The sequence below is a fragment of the Marmota flaviventris genome, unplaced genomic scaffold, assembly GCF_047511675.1.
Source record: "Marmota flaviventris isolate mMarFla1 unplaced genomic scaffold, mMarFla1.hap1 Scaffold_1495, whole genome shotgun sequence".
In the NCBI taxonomy this organism is placed as follows: domain Eukaryota; kingdom Metazoa; phylum Chordata; class Mammalia; order Rodentia; family Sciuridae; genus Marmota; species Marmota flaviventris.
Genome location: NW_027288061.1, coordinates 1 through 19,793, shown reverse-complemented (window position 1 = coordinate 19,793; position 19,793 = coordinate 1). Strand labels below are relative to the sequence as shown.

Here is a 19,793-nt window from a genome sequence, read left to right as displayed (position 1 = left end):
AAGCTGAACAAAATGAGTGAAAACTCTATACCGTCGTTCTCATCGAAACTGAGGTCCACCACGTATGCGTAGGGGGCTGCAGTGAGTCGGGTGGCGGAGCGGAGAAGCCTGTGGCCCTTTGCCGACGGGGGCTGTGTAGGAATGGACCCTGGAAGGGAAGGCCCTTTTCAGCCGAGTTCACTTGGCGTTAGGACTCCGAGCCTGTAGTCCTCTGAGTGTCAGTCCTGATTTGGTTTCGGCATGCATGGGTGATCCAGAGCTCAAGACGTTGAGGAAGACATTGGCCTGCCCGGGGTGATTTCCTAGTGGGTGTTAGGCAGTAGGGTTCAGGCGTACTAGGAGGTTCTGGGCCATGGCACAGGAGAGTAAGTTTCCTCCTCTTGTGGCCTGGAGACGTTTTTGCCAGGGCGAGTAGAACCATGGTGGTCTGCTGGGTGTTCCAGAGAAAATTGAGGTCCTCTTTTAGCGGAAGGCGGAGGCAGGCCTAGCGCAAAGCATGGGAGACCCTTGTTTAGTGCACAGGGGCGTGGTGTTTCCGGGAGTCTGGTGGGTTTTCTCTTTTCCTGGAAATGCTACAGTGTTGTCAGTGGTATTGCCACACAATGTTGGCAGGAGCCATGGTCCACCCGGGGAAGGAAGGGTGGGTCTCCAGAGGGACCAGTGCCTGGATGAGTAGATGGACATTTGAGGGAATGCAAATGGAGAAACTGGGTCTTACCACCAATCGGGGCCTTTTGCTGCCACTTCTGGGAATGGATCCTCCTGATAGATGGTTGACTCTCGAGTTGGGGCATCAGAAGTGCTTCAGGAAAAAGCCTTAGTATCGTTGTGTGCTTTTGATCCGCCCGTGGGGCTGCATACATGGTGGTTGATGTGCTTTCTGAAAGAGCACAGACGCAGTTTGGATCCCGAATGAGCCAATGTGGTGGCAGACCTCAGGCATGACTTCTCTGGTAGGAGGCGCATGTGAACCCGAGACCTCAGCTTGTAGTTTTTGAGCATAGGACAGCCGTGAATGGTTTGGAGAGTGGAAAGGCCTAACTGGGTCCAAAGTAGTGCGTAAGGATTGTTGCCTGTGCCTGAAGGAAGTAGACAGTGATGAAATTCAGCAGTTTGCCAAGTGCCTTTCATAGGCGCTGGACAGGCGTTGAGGGTCTCCTCTCCTGCACAAGTTGTGGGGTTCAGGCATTGGAGCTTCAGGGTGGGGCTGGGGCTCCTGTTGGAATCTATGTCGCGTGGGGCTCCGAGATGCCCGTGTCATTGGCCCAGAAAGGCAGGAGGTTTCCAGAGGACGTACTTTCTCAAGTTCGTCCTTCCATGCTTGGACATCCTGTGCAGGGAAGGTGTCAGGGTCAGATGGGGTTGTAGAGTTGGATGGAGATTCTAGATGGGTTTCCTGTGGCTGGAAGTGTTTCTTGGTCACCTTAAGAGCCACATGGGACCTGAGCTAAGGCCGGCATGGCGCAGGCAACTGAAAAGTCTGCATTCCCTAACGAGCGTGTACTGAGGAGCAGCAGGCTGCGGAGCAGGCCAGTCATGGTTATTCTTCATGGGCATTTCTCTCTTTTGTCTCCTTGCATACGCATGGCAGGTCGTGCTTCCTCGGAAGGATGGAAAGGTTGCCGCCGGCTCCTGTGGCTGTGGGAAGATGCCCAGGGAGGACGGGGAACACCCGCATGGCCGTGCCCTCTGTTTCCTGAGTGTGGCCCTTCATAGCTGACGATGGTAAGCGTCTCCTGGCCCCAAGTCACCGAGGTTGCTCCTTGCCAGGTGAGGGTCACAAGCGTGGATCGATGATGACTCCCACAAAAACATTCCTTGGAAGCTGAACAAAATGAGTGAAAACTCTATACCGTCGTTCTCATCGAAACTGAGGTCCACCACGTAGACGTAGGGGGCTGCAGTGAGTCGGGTGGCGGAGGGGAAAAACCTGTGGCCATTTGCCAACGGGGGCTGTGTGGGAATGGACCCTGGAAGGGAAGCCCTTTTTCAGCCGAGTTCACTGGGCGTTAGGACTCCGAGCCTGTAGTCCTCTGAGTGTCAGTCCTGATTTGGTTTCGGCATTGCATGGGTGATCCAGAGCTCAAGACGTTGAGGAAGACATTGGCCTGCCCGGGGTGATTTCCTAGTGGGAGTTCGGCAGTAGGGTTCAGGCGTACTAGGACGTTCTGGGCCATGGCCCAGGAGAGTAAGTTTCCTCCTCTTGTGGCTTGGAGACGTTTTTGCCAGGGCGAGTAGAACCATGGTGGTCTGCTGGGTGTTCCAGAGAAAATTGAGGTCCTCTTTTAGCGGAAGGCGGAGGCAGGCCCAGCGCAAAGCATGGGAGACCCTTGTTTAGTGCACAGGGGCGTGGTGTTTCCGGGAGTCTGGTGGGTTTTCTCTTTTCCTGGAAATGCTACAGTGTTGCCAGTGGTATTGCCACACAATGTTGGCAGGAGCCATGGTCCACGCGGGGAAGGAAGGGTGGGTCTCCAGAGGGACCAGTGCCTGGATGAGTAGATGGACATTTGAGGGAATGCAAATGGAGAAACTGGGTCTTACCACCAAGCGGGGCCTTTTGCTGCCACTTCTGGGAATGGATCCTCCTGATAGATGGTTGACTCTCGAGTTGGGGCATCAGAAGTGCTTCAGGAAAAAGCCTTAGTATCGTTGTGTGCTTTTGGTCCGCCCGTGGGGCTGCATGCATGGTGGTTGATGTGCTTTCTGAAAGAGCACAGACGCAGTTTGGATCCCGAATGAGCCAATGTGGTGGCAGACCTCAGGCATGACTTCTCTGGTAGGAGGCGCATGTGAACCCGAGACCTCAGCTTGTAGTTTTTGAGCATAGGACAGCCGTGAATGGTTTGGGGAGTGGAAAGGCCTAACTGGGTCCAAAGTAGTGCGTAAGGATTGTTGCCTGTGCCTGAAGGAAGTAGAGAGTGATGAAATTCAGCAGTTTGCCAAGTGCCTTTCATAGGCGCTGGACAGGCGTTGAGGGTCTCCTCTCCTGCACAAGTTGTGGGGTTCAGGCATTGGAGCTTCAGGGTGGGGCTGGGGCTCCTGTTGGAATCTATGTCGCGTGGGGCTCCGAGATGCCCGTGGCATTGGCCCAGAAAGGCAGGAGGTTTCCAGAGGACGTACTTTCTCAAGTTCGTCCTTCCATGCTTGGACATCCTGTGCAGGGAAGGTGTCAGGGTCAGATGGGGTTGTAGAGTTGGATGGAGATTCTAGATGGGTTTCCTGTGGCTGGAAGTGTTTCTTGGTCACCTTAAGAGCCACATGGGACCTGAGCTAAGGCCGGCATGGCGCAGGCAACTGAAAAGTCTGCATTCCCTAACGAGCGTGTACTGAGGAGCAGCAGGCTGCGGAGCAGGCCAGTCATGGTTATTCTTCATGGGCATTTCTCTCTTTTGTCTCCTTGCATACGCATGGCAGGTCGTGCTTCCACGGAAGGATGGAAAGGTTGCCGCCGGCTCCTGTGGCTGTGGGAAGATGCCCAGGGAGGACGGGGAACACCCGCATGGCCGTGCCCTCTGTTTCCTGAGTGTGGCCCTTCATAGCTGACGATGGTAAGCGTCTCCTGGCCCCAAGTCACCGAGGTTGCTCCTTGCCAGGTGAGGGTCACAAGCGTGGATCGATGATGACTCCCACAAAAACATTCCTTGGAAGCTGAACAAAATGAGTGAAAACTCTATACCGTCGTTCTCATCGAAACTGAGGTCCACCACGTAGACGTAGGGGGCTGCAGTGAGTCGGGTGGCGGAGGGGAAAAACCTGTGGCCCTTTGCCGACGGGGGCTGTGTGGGAATGGACCCTGGAAGGGAAGGCCTTTTTCAGCCGAGTTCACTTGGCGTTAGGACTCCGAGCCTGTAGTCCTCTGAGTGTCAGTCCTGATTTGGTTTCGGCATGCATGGGTGATCCAGAGCTCAAGACGTTGAGGAAGACATTGGCCTGCCCGGGATGATTTCCTAGTGGGTGTTCGGCAGTAAGGTTCAGGCGTACTAGGAGGTTCTGGGCCATGGCCCAGGAGAGTAAGTTTCCTCCTCTTGTGGCCTGGAGACGTTTTTGCCAGGGCGAGTAGAACCATGCTGGTCTGCTGGGTGTTCCAGAGAAAGTTGAGGTCCTCTTTTAGCGGAAGGCGGAGGCAGGCCCAGCGCAAAGCATGGGAGACCCTTCTTTAGTGCACAGGGGCGTGGTGTTTCCGGGAGTCTGGTGGGTTTTCTCTTTTCCTGGAAATGCTACAGTGTTGTCAGTGGTATTGCCACACAATGTTGGCAGGAGCCATGGTCCACCCGGGGAAGGAAGGGTGTGTCTCCAGAGGGACCAGTGCCTGGATGAGTAGATGGACATTTGAGGGAATGCAAATGGAGAAACTGGGTCTTACCACCAAGCGGGGCCTTTTGCTGCCACTTCTGGGAATGGATCCTCCTGATAGATGGTTGACTCTCGAGTTGGGGCATCAGAAGTGCTTCAGGAAAAAGCCTTAGTATCGTTGTGTGCTTTTGGTCCGCCCGTGGGGCTGCATGCATGGTGGTTGATGTGCTTTCTGAAAGAGCACAGACGCAGTTTGGATCCCGAATGAGCCAATGTGGTGGCAGACCTCAGGCATGACTTCTCTGGTAGGAGGCGCTTGTGAACCCGAGACCTCAGCTTGTAGTTTTTGAGCATAGGACAGCCGTGAATGGTTTGGGGAGTGGAAAGGCCTAACTGGGTCCAAAGTAGTGCGTAAGGATTGTTGCCTGTGCCTGAAGGAAGTAGAGAGTGATGAAATTCAGCAGTTTGCCAAGTGCCTTTCATAGGCGCTGGACAGGCGTTGAGGGGGGGGGGGGGTCTCCTCTCCTGCACAAGTTGTGGGGTTCAGGCATTGGAGCTTCAGGGTGGGGCTGGGGCTCCTGTTGGAATCTATGTCGCGTGGGGCTCCGAGATGCCTGTGGCATTGGCCCAGAAAGGCAGGAGGTTTCCAGAGGACGTAGTTTCTCAAGTTCGTCCTTCCATGCTTGGACATCCTGTGCAGGGAAGGTGTCAGGGTCAGATGGGGTTGTAGAGTTGGATGGAGATTCTAGATGGGTTTCCTGTGGCTGGAAGTGTTTCTTGGTCACCTTAAGAGCCACATGGGACCTGAGCTAAGGCCGGCATGGCACAGGCAACTGTAAAGTCTGCATTCCCTAACGAGCGTGTACTGAGGAGCAGCAGGCTGCGGAGCAGGCCAGTCATGGTTATTCTTCATGGGCATCCCTCTCTTTTGTCTCCTTGCATACGCATGGCAGGTCGTGTTTCCACGGAAGGATGGAAAGGTTGCCGCCGGCTCCTGTGGCTGTGGGAAGATGCCCAGGGAGGACGGGGAACACCCGCATGGCCGTGCCCTCTGTTTCCTGAGTGTGGCCCTTCATAGCTGACGATGGTAAGCGTCTCCTGGCCCCAAGTCACCGAGGTTGCTCCTTGCCAGGTGAGGGTCACAAGCGTGGATCGATGATGACTCCCACAGAAACATTCCTTGGAAGCTGAACAAAATGAGTGAAAACTCTATACCGTCGTTCTCATCGAAACTGAGGTCCACCACGTATGCGTAGGGGGCTGCAGTGAGTCGGGTGGTGGAGCGGAGAAGCCTGTGGCCCTTTGCCGACGGGGGCTGTGTAGGAATGGACCCTGGAAGGGAAGGCCCTTTTCAGCCGAGTTCACTTGGCGTTAGGACTCCGAGCCTGTAGTCCTCTGAGTGTCAGTCCTGATTTGGTTTCGGCATGCATGGGTGATCCAGAGCTCAAGACGTTGAGGAAGACATTGGCCTGCCCGGGGTGATTTCCTAGTGGGTGTTCGGCAGTAGGGTTCAGGCGTACTAGGAGGTTCTGGGCCATGGCACAGGAGAGTAAGTTTCCTCCTCTTGTGGCCTGGAGACGTTTTTGCCAGGGCGAGTAGAACCATGGTGGTCTGCTGGGTGTTCCAGAGAAAATTGAGGTCCTCTTTTAGCGGAAGGCGGAGGCAGGCCTAGCGCAAAGCATGGGAGACCCTTGTTTAGTGCACAGGGGCGTGGTGTTTCCGGGAGTCTGGTGGGTTTTCTCTTTTCCTGGAAATGCTACAGTGTTGTCAGTGGTATTGCCACACAATGTTGGCAGGAGCCATGGTCCACCCGGGGAAGGAAGGGTGGGTCTCCAGAGGGACCAGTGCCTGGATGAGTAGATGGACATTTGAGGGAATGCAAATGGAGAAACTGGGTCTTACCACCAATCGGGGCCTTTTGCTGCCACTTCTGGGAATGGATCCTCCTGATAGATGGTTGACTCTCGAGTTGGGGCATCAGAAGTGCTTCAGGAAAAAGCCTTAGTATCGTTGTGTGCTTTTGATCCGCCCGTGGGGCTGCATACATGGTGGTTGATGTGCTTTCTGAAAGAGCACAGACGCAGTTTGGATCCCGAATGAGCCAATGTGGTGGCAGACCTCAGGCATGACTTCTCTGGTAGGAGGCGCATGTGAACCCGAGACCTCAGCTTGTAGTTTTTGAGCATAGGACAGCCGTGAATGGTTTGGAGAGTGGAAAGGCCTAACTGGGTCCAAAGTAGTGCGTAAGGATTGTTGCCTGTGCCTGAAGGAAGTAGACAGTGATGAAATTCAGCAGTTTGCCAAGTGCCTTTCATAGGCGCTGGACAGGCGTTGAGGGTCTCCTCTCCTGCACAAGTTGTGGGGTTCAGGCATTGGAGCTTCAGGGTGGGGCTGGGGCTCCTGTTGGAATCTATGTCGCGTGGGGCTCCGAGATGCCCGTGGCATTGGCCCAGAAAGGCAGGAGGTTTCCAGAGGACGTAGTTTCTCAAGTTCGTCCTTCCATGCTTGGACATCCTGTGCAGGGAAGGTGTCAGGGTCAGATGGGGTTGTAGAGTTGGATGGAGATTCTAGATGGGTTTCCTGTGGCTGGAAGTGTTTCTTGGTCACCTTAAGAGCCACATGGGACCTGAGCTAAGGCCGGCATGGCGCAGGCAACTGAAAAGTCTGCATTCCCTAACGAGCGTGTACTGAGGAGCAGCAGGCTGCGGAGCAGGCCAGTCATGGTTATTCTTCATGGGCATTTCTCTCTTTTGTCTCCTTGCATACGCATGGCAGGTCGTGCTTCCTCGGAAGGATGGAAAGGTTGCCGCCGGCTCCTGTGGCTGTGGGAAGATGCCCAGGGAGGACGGGGAACACCCGCATGGCCGTGCCCTCTGTTTCCTGAGTGTGGCCCTTCATAGCTGACGATGGTAAGCGTCTCCTGGCCCCAAGTCACCGAGGTTGCTCCTTGCCAGGTGAGGGTCACAAGCGTGGATCGATGATGACTCCCACAAAAACATTCCTTGGAAGCTGAACAAAATGAGTGAAAACTCTATACCGTCGTTCTCATCGAAACTGAGGTCCACCACGTAGACGTAGGGGGCTGCAGTGAGTCGGGTGGCGGAGGGGAAAAACCTGTGGCCATTTGCCAACGGGGGCTGTGTGGGAATGGACCCTGGAAGGGAAGCCCTTTTTCAGCCGAGTTCACTTGGCGTTAGGACTCCGAGCCTGTAGTCCTCTGAGTGTCAGTCCTGATTTGGTTTCGGCATTGCATGGGTGATCCAGAGCTCAAGACGTTGAGGAAGACATTGGCCTGCCCGGGGTGATTTCCTAGTGGGAGTTCGGCAGTAGGGTTCAGGCGTACTAGGACGTTCTGGGCCATGGCCCAGGAGAGTAAGTTTCCTCCTCTTTTGGCTTGGAGACGTTTTTGCCAGGGCGAGTAGAACCATGGTGGTCTGCTGGGTGTTCCAGAGAAAATTGAGGTCCTCTTTTAGCGGAAGGCGGAGGCAGGCCCAGCGCAAAGCATGGGAGACCCTTCTTTAGTGCACAGGGGCGTGGTGTTTCCGGGAGTCTGGTGGGTTTTCTCTTTTCCTGGAAATGCTACAGTGTTGCCAGTGGTATTGCCACACAATGTTGGCAGGAGCCATGGTCCACGCGGGGAAGGAAGGGTGGGTCTCCAGAGGGACCAGTGCCTGGATGAGTAGATGGACATTTGAGGGAATGCAAATGGAGAAACTGGGTCTTACCACCAAGCGGGGCCTTTTGCTGCCACTTCTGGGAATGGATCCTCCTGATAGATGGTTGACTCTCGAGTTGGGGCATCAGAAGTGCTTCAGGAAAAAGCCTTAGTATCGTTGTGTGCTTTTGGTCCGCCCGTGGGGCTGCATGCATGGTGGTTGATGTGCTTTCTGAAAGAGCACAGACGCAGTTTGGATCCCGAATGAGCCAATGTGGTGGCAGACCTCAGGCATGACTTCTCTGGTAGGAGGCGCTTGTGAACCCGAGACCTCAGCTTGTAGTTTTTGAGCATAGGACAGCCGTGAATGGTTTGGGGAGTGGAAAGGCCTAACTGGGTCCAAAGTAGTGCGTAAGGATTGTTGCCTGTGCCTGAAGGAAGTAGAGAGTGATGAAATTCAGCAGTTTGCCAAGTGCCTTTCATAGGCGCTGGACAGGCGTTGAGGGTCTCCTCTCCTGCACAAGTTGTGGGGTTCAGGCATTGGAGCTTCAGGGTGGGGCTGGGGCTCCTGTTGGAATCTATGTCGCGTGGGGCTCCGAGATGCCTGTGGCATTGGCCCAGAAAGGCAGGAGGTTTCCAGAGGACGTAGTTTCTCAAGTTCGTCCTTCCATGCTTGGACATCCTGTGCAGGGAAGGTGTCAGGGTCAGATGGGGTTGTAGAGTTGGATGGAGATTCTAGATGGGTTTCCTGTGGCTGGAAGTGTTTCTTGGTCACCTTAAGAGCCACATGGGACCTGAGCTAAGGCCGGCATGGCACAGGCAACTGAAAAGTCTGCATTCCCTAACGAGCGTGTACTGAGGAGCAGCAGGCTGCGGAGCAGGCCAGTCATGGTTATTCTTCATGGGCATCCCTCTCTTTTGTCTCCTTGCATACGCATGGCAGGTCGTGTTTCCACGGAAGGATGGAAAGGTTGCCGCCGGCTCCTGTGGCTGTGGGAAGATGCCCAGGGAGGACGGGGAACACCCGCATGGCCGTGCCCTCTGTTTCCTGAGTGTGGCCCTTCATAGCTGACGATGGTAAGCGTCTCCTGGCCCCAAGTCACCGAGGTTGCTCCTTGCCAGGTGAGGGTCACAAGCGTGGATCGATGATGACTCCCACAGAAACATTCCTTGGAAGCTGAACAAAATGAGTGAAAACTCTATACCGTCGTTCTCATCGAAACTGAGGTCCACCACGTATGCGTAGGGGGCTGCAGTGAGTCGGGTGGCGGAGCGGAGAAGCCTGTGGCCCTTTGCCGACGGGGGCTGTGTAGGAATGGACCCTGGAAGGGAAGGCCCTTTTCAGCCGAGTTCACTTGGCGTTAGGACTCCGAGCCTGTAGTCCTCTGAGTGTCAGTCCTGATTTGGTTTCGGCATGCATGGGTGATCCAGAGCTCAAGACGTTGAGGAAGACATTGGCCTGCCCGGGGTGATTTCCTAGTGGGTGTTAGGCAGTAGGGTTCAGGCGTACTAGGAGGTTCTGGGCCATGGCACAGGAGAGTAAGTTTCCTCCTCTTGTGGCCTGGAGACCTTTTTGCCAGGGCGAGTAGAACCATGGTGGTCTGCTGGGTGTTCCAGAGAAAATTGAGGTCCTCTTTTAGCGGAAGGCGGAGGCAGGCCTAGCGCAAAGCATGGGAGACCCTTGTTTAGTGCACAGGGGCGTGGTGTTTCCGGGAGTCTGGTGGGTTTTCTCTTTTCCTGGAAATGCTACAGTGTTGTCAGTGGTATTGCCACACAATGTTGGCAGGAGCCATGGTCCACCCGGGGAAGGAAGGGTGGGTCTCCAGAGGGACCAGTGCCTGGATGAGTAGATGGACATTTGAGGGAATGCAAATGGAGAAACTGGGTCTTACCACCAATCGGGGCCTTTTGCTGCCACTTCTGGGAATGGATCCTCCTGATAGATGGTTGACTCTCGAGTTGGGGCATCAGAAGTGCTTCAGGAAAAAGCCTTAGTATCGTTGTGTGCTTTTGATCCGCCCGTGGGGCTGCATACATGGTGGTTGATGTGCTTTCTGAAAGAGCACAGACGCAGTTTGGATCCCGAATGAGCCAATGTGGTGGCAGACCTCAGGCATGACTTCTCTGGTAGGAGGCGCATGTGAACCCGAGACCTCAGCTTGTAGTTTTTGAGCATAGGACAGCCGTGAATGGTTTGGAGAGTGGAAAGGCCTAACTGGGTCCAAAGTAGTGCGTAAGGATTGTTGCCTGTGCCTGAAGGAAGTAGAGAGTGATGAAATTCAGCAGTTTGCCAAGTGCCTTTCATAGGCGCTGGACAGGCGTTGAGGGTCTCCTCTCCTGCACAAGTTGTGGGGTTCAGGCATTGGAGCTTCAGGGTGGGGCTGGGGCTCCTGTTGGAATCTATGTCGCGTGGGGCTCCGAGATGCCCGTGGCATTGGCCCAGAAAGGCAGGAGGTTTCCAGAGGACGTACTTTCTCAAGTTCGTCCTTCCATGCTTGGACATCCTGTGCAGGGAAGGTGTCAGGGTCAGATGGGGTTGTAGAGTTGGATGGAGATTCTAGATGGGTTTCCTGTGGCTGGAAGTGTTTCTTGGTCACCTTAAGAGCCACATGGGACCTGAGCTAAGGCCGGCATGGCGCAGGCAACTGAAAAGTCTGCATTCCCTAACGAGCGTGTACTGAGGAGCAGCAGGCTGCGGAGCAGGCCAGTCATGGTTATTCTTCATGGGCATTTCTCTCTTTTGTCTCCTTGCATACGCATGGCAGGTCGTGCTTCCTCGGAAGGATGGAAAGGTTGCCGCCGGCTCCTGTGGCTGTGGGAAGATGCCCAGGGAGGACGGGGAACACCCGCATGGCCGTGCCCTCTGTTTCCTGAGTGTGGCCCTTCATAGCTGACGATGGTAAGCGTCTCCTGGCCCCAAGTCACCGAGGTTGCTCCTTGCCAGGTGAGGGTCACAAGCGTGGATCGATGATGACTCCCACAAAAACATTCCTTGGAAGCTGAACAAAATGAGTGAAAACTCTATACCGTCGTTCTCATCGAAACTGAGGTCCACCACGTAGACGTAGGGGGCTGCAGTGAGTCGGGTGGCGGAGGGGAAAAACCTGTGGCCATTTGCCAACGGGGGCTGTGTGGGAATGGACCCTGGAAGGGAAGCCCTTTTTCAGCCGAGTTCACTTGGCGTTAGGACTCCGAGCCTGTAGTCCTCTGAGTGTCAGTCCTGATTTGGTTTCGGCATTGCATGGGTGATCCAGAGCTCAAGACGTTGAGGAAGACATTGGCCTGCCCGGGGTGATTTCCTAGTGGGAGTTCGGCAGTAGGGTTCAGGCGTACTAGGAGGTTCTGGGCCATGGCACAGGAGAGTAAGTTTCCTCCTCTTGTGGCTTGGAGACGTTTTTGCCAGGGCGAGTAGAACCATGGTGGTCTGCTGGGTGTTCCAGAGAAAATTGAGGTCCTCTTTTAGCGGAAGGCGGAGGCAGGCCCAGCGCAAAGCATGGGAGACCCTTGTTTAGTGCACAGGGGCGTGGTGTTTCCGGGAGTCTGGTGGGTTTTCTCTTTTCCTGGAAATGCTACAGTGTTGCCAGTGGTATTGCCACACAATGTTGGCAGGAGCCATGGTCCACGCGGGGAAGGAAGGGTGGGTCTCCAGAGGGACCAGTGCCTGGATGAGTAGATGGACATTTGAGGGAATGCAAATGGAGAAACTGGGTCTTACCACCAAGCGGGGCCTTTTGCTGCCACTTCTGGGAATGGATCCTCCTGATAGATGGTTGACTCTCGAGTTGGGGCATCAGAAGTGCTTCAGGAAAAAGCCTTAGTATCGTTGTGTGCTTTTGGTCCGCCCGTGGGACTGCATGCATGGTGGTTGATGTGCTTTCTGAAAGAGCACAGACGCAGTTTGGATCCCGAATGAGCCAATGTGGTGGCAGACCTCAGGCATGACTTCTCTGGTAGGAGGCGCATGTGAACCCGAGACCTCAGCTTGTAGTTTTTGAGCATAGGACAGCCGTGAATGGTTTGGGGAGTGGAAAGGCCTAACTGGGTCCAAAGTAGTGCGTAAGGATTGTTGCCTGTGCCTGAAGGAAGTAGAGAGTGATGAAATTCAGCAGTTTGCCAAGTGCCTTTCATAGGCGCTGGACAGGCGTTGAGGGTCTCCTCTCCTGCACAAGTTGTGGGGTTCAGGCATTGGAGCTTCAGGGTGGGGCTGGGGCTCCTGTTGGAATCTATGTCGCGTGGGGCTCCGAGATGCCCGTGGCATTGGCCCAGAAAGGCAGGAGGTTTCCAGAGGACGTACTTTCTCAAGTTCGTCCTTCCATGCTTGGACATCCTGTGCAGGGAAGGTGTCAGGGTCAGATGGGGTTGTAGAGTTGGATGGAGATTCTAGATGGGTTTCCTGTGGCTGGAAGTGTTTCTTGGTCACCTTAAGAGCCACATGGGACCTGAGCTAAGGCCGGCATGGCGCAGGCAACTGAAAAGTCTGCATTCCCTAACGAGCGTGTACTGAGGAGCAGCAGGCTGCGGAGCAGGCCAGTCATGGTTATTCTTCATGGGCATTTCTCTCTTTTGTCTCCTTGCATACGCATGGCAGGTCGTGCTTCCACGGAAGGATGGAAAGGTTGCCGCCGGCTCCTGTGGCTGTGGGAAGATGCCCAGGGAGGACGGGGAACACCCGCATGGCCGTGCCCTCTGTTTCCTGAGTGTGGCCCTTCATAGCTGACGATGGTAAGCGTCTCCTGGCCCCAAGTCACCGAGGTTGCTCCTTGCCAGGTGAGGGTCACAAGCGTGGATCGATGATGACTCCCACAAAAACATTCCTTGGAAGCTGAACAAAATGAGTGAAAACTCTATACCGTCGTTCTCATCGAAACTGAGGTCCACCACGTAGACGTAGGGGGCTGCAGTGAGTCGGGTGGCGGAGGGGAAAAACCTGTGGCCCTTTGCCGACGGGGGCTGTGTGGGAATGGACCCTGGAAGGGAAGGCCTTTTTCAGCCGAGTTCACTTGGCGTTAGGACTCCGAGCCTGTAGTCCTCTGAGTGTCAGTCCTGATTTGGTTTCGGCATGCATGGGTGATCCAGAGCTCAAGACGTTGAGGAAGACATTGGCCTGCCCGGGATGATTTCCTAGTGGGTGTTCGGCAGTAAGGTTCAGGCGTACTAGGAGGTTCTGGGCCATGGCCCAGGAGAGTAAGTTTCCTCCTCTTGTGGCCTGGAGACGTTTTTGCCAGGGCGAGTAGAACCATGCTGGTCTGCTGGGTGTTCCAGAGAAAGTTGAGGTCCTCTTTTAGCGGAAGGCGGAGGCAGGCCCAGCGCAAAGCATGGGAGACCCTTCTTTAGTGCACAGGGGCGTGGTGTTTCCGGGAGTCTGGTGGGTTTTCTCTTTTCCTGGAAATGCTACAGTGTTGTCAGTGGTATTGCCACACAATGTTGGCAGGAGCCATGGTCCACCCGGGGAAGGAAGGGTGTGTCTCCAGAGGGACCAGTGCCTGGATGAGTAGATGGACATTTGAGGGAATGCAAATGGAGAAACTGGGTCTTACCACCAAGCGGGGCCTTTTGCTGCCACTTCTGGGAATGGATCCTCCTGATAGATGGTTGACTCTCGAGTTGGGGCATCAGAAGTGCTTCAGGAAAAAGCCTTAGTATCGTTGTGTGCTTTTGGTCCGCCCGTGGGGCTGCATGCATGGTGGTTGATGTGCTTTCTGAAAGAGCACAGACGCAGTTTGGATCCCGAATGAGCCAATGTGGTGGCAGACCTCAGGCATGACTTCTCTGGTAGGAGGCGCTTGTGAACCCGAGACCTCAGCTTGTAGTTTTTGAGCATAGGACAGCCGTGAATGGTTTGGGGAGTGGAAAGGCCTAACTGGGTCCAAAGTAGTGCGTAAGGATTGTTGCCTGTGCCTGAAGGAAGTAGAGAGTGATGAAATTCAGCAGTTTGCCAAGTGCCTTTCATAGGCGCTGGACAGGCGTTGAGGGTCTCCTCTCCTGCACAAGTTGTGGGGTTCAGGCATTGGAGCTTCAGGGTGGGGCTGGGGCTCCTGTTGGAATCTATGTCGCGTGGGGCTCCGAGATGCCTGTGGCATTGGCCCAGAAAGGCAGGAGGTTTCCAGAGGACGTAGTTTCTCAAGTTCGTCCTTCCATGCTTGGACATCCTGTGCAGGGAAGGTGTCAGGGTCAGATGGGGTTGTAGAGTTGGATGGAGATTCTAGATGGGTTTCCTGTGGCTGGAAGTGTTTCTTGGTCACCTTAAGAGCCACATGGGACCTGAGCTAAGGCCGGCATGGCACAGGCAACTGTAAAGTCTGCATTCCCTAACGAGCGTGTACTGAGGAGCAGCAGGCTGCGGAGCAGGCCAGTCATGGTTATTCTTCATGGGCATCCCTCTCTTTTGTCTCCTTGCATACGCATGGCAGGTCGTGTTTCCACGGAAGGATGGAAAGGTTGCCGCCGGCTCCTGTGGCTGTGGGAAGATGCCCAGGGAGGACGGGGAACACCCGCATGGCCGTGCCCTCTGTTTCCTGAGTGTGGCCCTTCATAGCTGACGATGGTAAGCGTCTCCTGGCCCCAAGTCACCGAGGTTGCTCCTTGCCAGGTGAGGGTCACAAGCGTGGATCGATGATGACTCCCACAGAAACATTCCTTGGAAGCTGAACAAAATGAGTGAAAACTCTATACCGTCGTTCTCATCGAAACTGAGGTCCACCACGTATGCGTAGGGGGCTGCAGTGAGTCGGGTGGTGGAGCGGAGAAGCCTGTGGCCCTTTGCCGACGGGGGCTGTGTAGGAATGGACCCTGGAAGGGAAGGCCCTTTTCAGCCGAGTTCACTTGGCGTTAGGACTCCGAGCCTGTAGTCCTCTGAGTGTCAGTCCTGATTTGGTTTCGGCATGCATGGGTGATCCAGAGCTCAAGACGTTGAGGAAGACATTGGCCTGCCCGGGGTGATTTCCTAGTGGGTGTTCGGCAGTAGGGTTCAGGCGTACTAGGAGGTTCTGGGCCATGGCACAGGAGAGTAAGTTTCCTCCTCTTGTGGCCTGGAGACGTTTTTGCCAGGGCGAGTAGAACCATGGTGGTCTGCTGGGTGTTCCAGAGAAAATTGAGGTCCTCTTTTAGCGGAAGGCGGAGGCAGGCCTAGCGCAAAGCATGGGAGACCCTTGTTTAGTGCACAGGGGCGTGGTGTTTCCGGGAGTCTGGTGGGTTTTCTCTTTTCCTGGAAATGCTACAGTGTTGTCAGTGGTATTGCCACACAATGTTGGCAGGAGCCATGGTCCACCCGGGGAAGGAAGGGTGGGTCTCCAGAGGGACCAGTGCCTGGATGAGTAGATGGACATTTGAGGGAATGCAAATGGAGAAACTGGGTCTTACCACCAATCGGGGCCTTTTGCTGCCACTTCTGGGAATGGATCCTCCTGATAGATGGTTGACTCTCGAGTTGGGGCATCAGAAGTGCTTCAGGAAAAAGCCTTAGTATCGTTGTGTGCTTTTGATCCGCCCGTGGGGCTGCATACATGGTGGTTGATGTGCTTTCTGAAAGAGCACAGACGCAGTTTGGATCCCGAATGAGCCAATGTGGTGGCAGACCTCAGGCATGACTTCTCTGGTAGGAGGCGCATGTGAACCCGAGACCTCAGCTTGTAGTTTTTGAGCATAGGACAGCCGTGAATGGTTTGGAGAGTGGAAAGGCCTAACTGGGTCCAAAGTAGTGCGTAAGGATTGTTGCCTGTGCCTGAAGGAAGTAGACAGTGATGAAATTCAGCAGTTTGCCAAGTGCCTTTCATAGGCGCTGGACAGGCGTTGAGGGTCTCCTCTCCTGCACAAGTTGTGGGGTTCAGGCATTGGAGCTTCAGGGTGGGGCTGGGGCTCCTGTTGGAATCTATGTCGCGTGGGGCTCCGAGATGCCCGTGGCATTGGCCCAGAAAGGCAGGAGGTTTCCAGAGGACGTAGTTTCTCAAGTTCGTCCTTCCATGCTTGGACATCCTGTGCAGGGAAGGTGTCAGGGTCAGATGGGGTTGTAGAGTTGGATGGAGATTCTAGATGGGTTTCCTGTGGCTGGAAGTGTTTCTTGGTCACCTTAAGAGCCACATGGGACCTGAGCTAAGGCCGGCATGGCGCAGGCAACTGAAAAGTCTGCATTCCCTAACGAGCGTGTACTGAGGAGCAGCAGGCTGCGGAGCAGGCCAGTCATGGTTATTCTTCATGGGCATTTCTCTCTTTTGTCTCCTTGCATACGCATGGCAGGTCGTGCTTCCTCGGAAGGATGGAAAGGTTGCCGCCGGCTCCTGTGGCTGTGGGAAGATGCCCAGGGAGGACGGGGAACACCCGCATGGCCGTGCCCTCTGTTTTCCTGAGTGTGGCCCTTCATAGCTGACGATGGTAAGCGTCTCCTGGCCCCAAGTCACCGAGGTTGCTCCTTGCCAGGTGAGGGTCACAAGCGTGGATCGATGATGACTCCCACAAAAACATTCCTTGGAAGCTGAACAAAATGAGTGAAAACTCTATACCGTCGTTCTCATCGAAACTGAGGTCCACCACGTAGACGTAGGGGGCTGCAGTGAGTCGGGTGGCGGAGGGGAAAAACCTGTGGCCATTTGCCAACGGGGGCTGTGTGGGAATGGACCCTGGAAGGGAAGCCCTTTTTCAGCCGAGTTCACTTGGCGTTAGGACTCCGAGCCTGTAGTCCTCTGAGTGTCAGTCCTGATTTGGTTTCGGCATTGCATGGGTGATCCAGAGCTCAAGACGTTGAGGAAGACATTGGCCTGCCCGGGGTGATTTCCTAGTGGGAGTTCGGCAGTAGGGTTCAGGCGTACTAGGACGTTCTGGGCCATGGCCCAGGAGAGTAAGTTTCCTCCTCTTTTGGCTTGGAGACGTTTTTGCCAGGGCGAGTAGAACCATGGTGGTCTGCTGGGTGTTCCAGAGAAAATTGAGGTCCTCTTTTAGCGGAAGGCGGAGGCAGGCCCAGCGCAAAGCATGGGAGACCCTTCTTTAGTGCACAGGGGCGTGGTGTTTCCGGGAGTCTGGTGGGTTTTCTCTTTTCCTGGAAATGCTACAGTGTTGCCAGTGGTATTGCCACACAATGTTGGCAGGAGCCATGGTCCACGCGGGGAAGGAAGGGTGGGTCTCCAGAGGGACCAGTGCCTGGATGAGTAGATGGACATTTGAGGGAATGCAAATGGAGAAACTGGGTCTTACCACCAAGCGGGGCCTTTTGCTGCCACTTCTGGGAATGGATCCTCCTGATAGATGGTTGACTCTCGAGTTGGGGCATCAGAAGTGCTTCAGGAAAAAGCCTTAGTATCGTTGTGTGCTTTTGGTCCGCCCGTGGGGCTGCATGCATGGTGGTTGATGTGCTTTCTGAAAGAGCACAGACGCAGTTTGGATCCCGAATGAGCCAATGTGGTGGCAGACCTCAGGCATGACTTCTCTGGTAGGAGGCGCTTGTGAACCCGAGACCTCAGCTTGTAGTTTTTGAGCATAGGACAGCCGTGAATGGTTTGGGGAGTGGAAAGGCCTAACTGGGTCCAAAGTAGTGCGTAAGGATTGTTGCCTGTGCCTGAAGGAAGTAGAGAGTGATGAAATTCAGCAGTTTGCCAAGTGCCTTTCATAGGCGCTGGACAGGCGTTGAGGGTCTCCTCTCCTGCACAAGTTGTGGGGTTCAGGCATTGGAGCTTCAGGGTGGGGCTGGGGCTCCTGTTGGAATCTATGTCGCGTGGGGCTCCGAGATGCCTGTGGCATTGGCCCAGAAAGGCAGGAGGTTTCCAGAGGACGTAGTTTCTCAAGTTCGTCCTTCCATGCTTGGACATCCTGTGCAGGGAAGGTGTCAGGGTCAGATGGGGTTGTAGAGTTGGATGGAGATTCTAGATGGGTTTCCTGTGGCTGGAAGTGTTTCTTGGTCACCTTAAGAGCCACATGGGACCTGAGCTAAGGCCGGCATGGCACAGGCAACTGAAAAGTCTGCATTCCCTAACGAGCGTGTACTGAGGAGCAGCAGGCTGCGGAGCAGGCCAGTCATGGTTATTCTTCATGGGCATCCCTCTCTTTTGTCTCCTTGCATACGCATGGCAGGTCGTGTTTCCACGGAAGGATGGAAAGGTTGCCGCCGGCTCCTGTGGCTGTGGGAAGATGCCCAGGAGGACGGGGAACACCCGCATGGCCGTGCCCTCTGTTTCCTGAGTGTGGCCCTTCATAGCTGACGATGGTAAGCGTCTCCTGGCCCCAAGTCACCGAGGTTGCTCCTTGCCAGGTGAGGGTCACAAGCGTGGATCGATGATGACTCCCACAGAAACATTCCTTGGAAGCTGAACAAAATGAGTGAAAACTCTATACCGTCGTTCTCATCGAAACTGAGGTCCACCACGTATGCGTAGGGGGCTGCAGTGAGTCGGGTGGCGGAGCGGAGAAGCCTGTGGCCCTTTGCCGACGGGGGCTGTGTAGGAATGGACCCTGGAAGGGAAGGCCCTTTTCAGCCGAGTTCACTTGGCGTTAGGACTCCGAGCCTGTAGTCCTCTGAGTGTCAGTCCTGATTTGGTTTCGGCATGCATGGGTGATCCAGAGCTCAAGACGTTGAGGAAGACATTGGCCTGCCCGGGGTGATTTCCTAGTGGGTGTTAGGCAGTAGGGTTCAGGCGTACTAGGAGGTTCTGGGCCATGGCACAGGAGAGTAAGTTTCCTCCTCTTGTGGCCTGGAGACCTTTTTGCCAGGGCGAGTAGAACCATGGTGGTCTGCTGGGTGTTCCAGAGAAAATTGAGGTCCTCTTTTAGCGGAAGGCGGAGGCAGGCCTAGCGCAAAGCATGGGAGACCCTTGTTTAGTGCACAGGGGCGTGGTGTTTCCGGGAGTCTGGTGGGTTTTCTCTTTTCCTGGAAATGCTACAGTGTTGTCAGTGGTATTGCCACACAATGTTGGCAGGAGCCATGGTCCACCCGGGGAAGGAAGGGTGGGTCTCCAGAGGGACCAGTGCCTGGATGAGTAGATGGACATTTGAGGGAATGCAAATGGAGAAACTGGGTCTTACCACCAATCGGGGCCTTTTGCTGCCACTTCTGGGAATGGATCCTCCTGATAGATGGTTGACTCTCGAGTTGGGGCATCAGAAGTGCTTCAGGAAAAAGCCTTAGTATCGTTGTGTGCTTTTGATCCGCCCGTGGGGCTGCATACATGGTGGTTGATGTGCTTTCTGAAAGAGCACAGACGCAGTTTGGATCCCGAATGAGCCAATGTGGTGGCAGACCTCAGGCATGACTTCTCTGGTAGGAGGCGCATGTGAACCCGAGACCTCAGCTTGTAGTTTTTGAGCATAGGACAGCCGTGAATGGTTTGGAGAGTGGAAAGGCCTAACTGGGTCCAAAGTAGTGCGTAAGGATTGTTGCCTGTGCCTGAAGGAAGTAGAGAGTGATGAAATTCAGCAGTTTGCCAAGTGCCTTTCATAGGCGCTGGACAGGCGTTGAGGGTCTCCTCTCCTGCACAAGTTGTGGGGTTCAGGCATTGGAGCTTCAGGGTGGGGCTGGGGCTCCTGTTGGAATCTATGTCGCGTGGGGCTCCGAGATGCCCGTGGCATTGGCCCAGAAAGGCAGGAGGTTTCCAGAGGACGTACTTTCTCAAGTTCGTCCTTCCATGCTTGGACATCCTGTGCAGGGAAGGTGTCAGGGTCAGATGGGGTTGTAGAGTTGGATGGAGATTCTAGATGGGTTTCCTGTGGCTGGAAGTGTTTCTTGGTCACCTTAAGAGCCACATGGGACCTGAGCTAAGGCCGGCATGGCGCAGGCAACTGAAAAGTCTGCATTCCCTAACGAGCGTGTACTGAGGAGCAGCAGGCTGCGGAGCAGGCCAGTCATGGTTATTCTTCATGGGCATTT

The 19,793-nt window shown here is 54.8% G+C and overlaps 10 non-coding genes and 1 pseudogene across 10 annotated transcripts; all 11 read left to right on the top strand.

The window, feature by feature from the left end:
• LOC139703989 (small nucleolar RNA SNORD116) lies at positions 1-57 on the top strand (annotated as a pseudogene; the record flags this gene model as incomplete).
• A 1,730-nt stretch (positions 58-1,787) lies between these two features.
• Positions 1,788-1,879, top strand: LOC139703984 (small nucleolar RNA SNORD116). Its single transcript, XR_011706057.1, has one exon. It is a non-coding gene; the product is annotated as a small nucleolar RNA SNORD116 (small nucleolar RNA).
• A 1,731-nt stretch (positions 1,880-3,610) lies between these two features.
• LOC139703993 (small nucleolar RNA SNORD116) lies at positions 3,611-3,702 on the top strand. The gene has a single exon (XR_011706065.1). It is a non-coding gene; the product is annotated as a small nucleolar RNA SNORD116 (small nucleolar RNA).
• A 1,740-nt stretch (positions 3,703-5,442) lies between these two features.
• Positions 5,443-5,534, top strand: LOC139703988 (small nucleolar RNA SNORD116). The gene has a single exon (XR_011706061.1). It is a non-coding gene; the product is annotated as a small nucleolar RNA SNORD116 (small nucleolar RNA).
• A 1,730-nt stretch (positions 5,535-7,264) lies between these two features.
• On the top strand, positions 7,265-7,356 carry LOC139703992 (small nucleolar RNA SNORD116). Its single transcript, XR_011706064.1, has one exon. It is a non-coding gene; the product is annotated as a small nucleolar RNA SNORD116 (small nucleolar RNA).
• Positions 7,357-9,087: 1,731 nt separating this feature from the next.
• Positions 9,088-9,179, top strand: LOC139703987 (small nucleolar RNA SNORD116). Its single transcript, XR_011706060.1, has one exon. It is a non-coding gene; the product is annotated as a small nucleolar RNA SNORD116 (small nucleolar RNA).
• Positions 9,180-10,909: 1,730 nt separating this feature from the next.
• Positions 10,910-11,001, top strand: LOC139703991 (small nucleolar RNA SNORD116). The gene has a single exon (XR_011706063.1). It is a non-coding gene; the product is annotated as a small nucleolar RNA SNORD116 (small nucleolar RNA).
• Positions 11,002-12,732: 1,731 nt separating this feature from the next.
• Positions 12,733-12,824, top strand: LOC139703990 (small nucleolar RNA SNORD116). The gene has a single exon (XR_011706062.1). It is a non-coding gene; the product is annotated as a small nucleolar RNA SNORD116 (small nucleolar RNA).
• Positions 12,825-14,554: 1,730 nt separating this feature from the next.
• LOC139703986 (small nucleolar RNA SNORD116) lies at positions 14,555-14,646 on the top strand. The gene has a single exon (XR_011706059.1). It is a non-coding gene; the product is annotated as a small nucleolar RNA SNORD116 (small nucleolar RNA).
• A 1,731-nt stretch (positions 14,647-16,377) lies between these two features.
• Positions 16,378-16,469, top strand: LOC139703983 (small nucleolar RNA SNORD116). Its single transcript, XR_011706056.1, has one exon. It is a non-coding gene; the product is annotated as a small nucleolar RNA SNORD116 (small nucleolar RNA).
• Positions 16,470-18,199: 1,730 nt separating this feature from the next.
• LOC139703985 (small nucleolar RNA SNORD116) lies at positions 18,200-18,291 on the top strand. The gene has a single exon (XR_011706058.1). It is a non-coding gene; the product is annotated as a small nucleolar RNA SNORD116 (small nucleolar RNA).
• Positions 18,292-19,793: the final 1,502 nt, after the last annotated feature.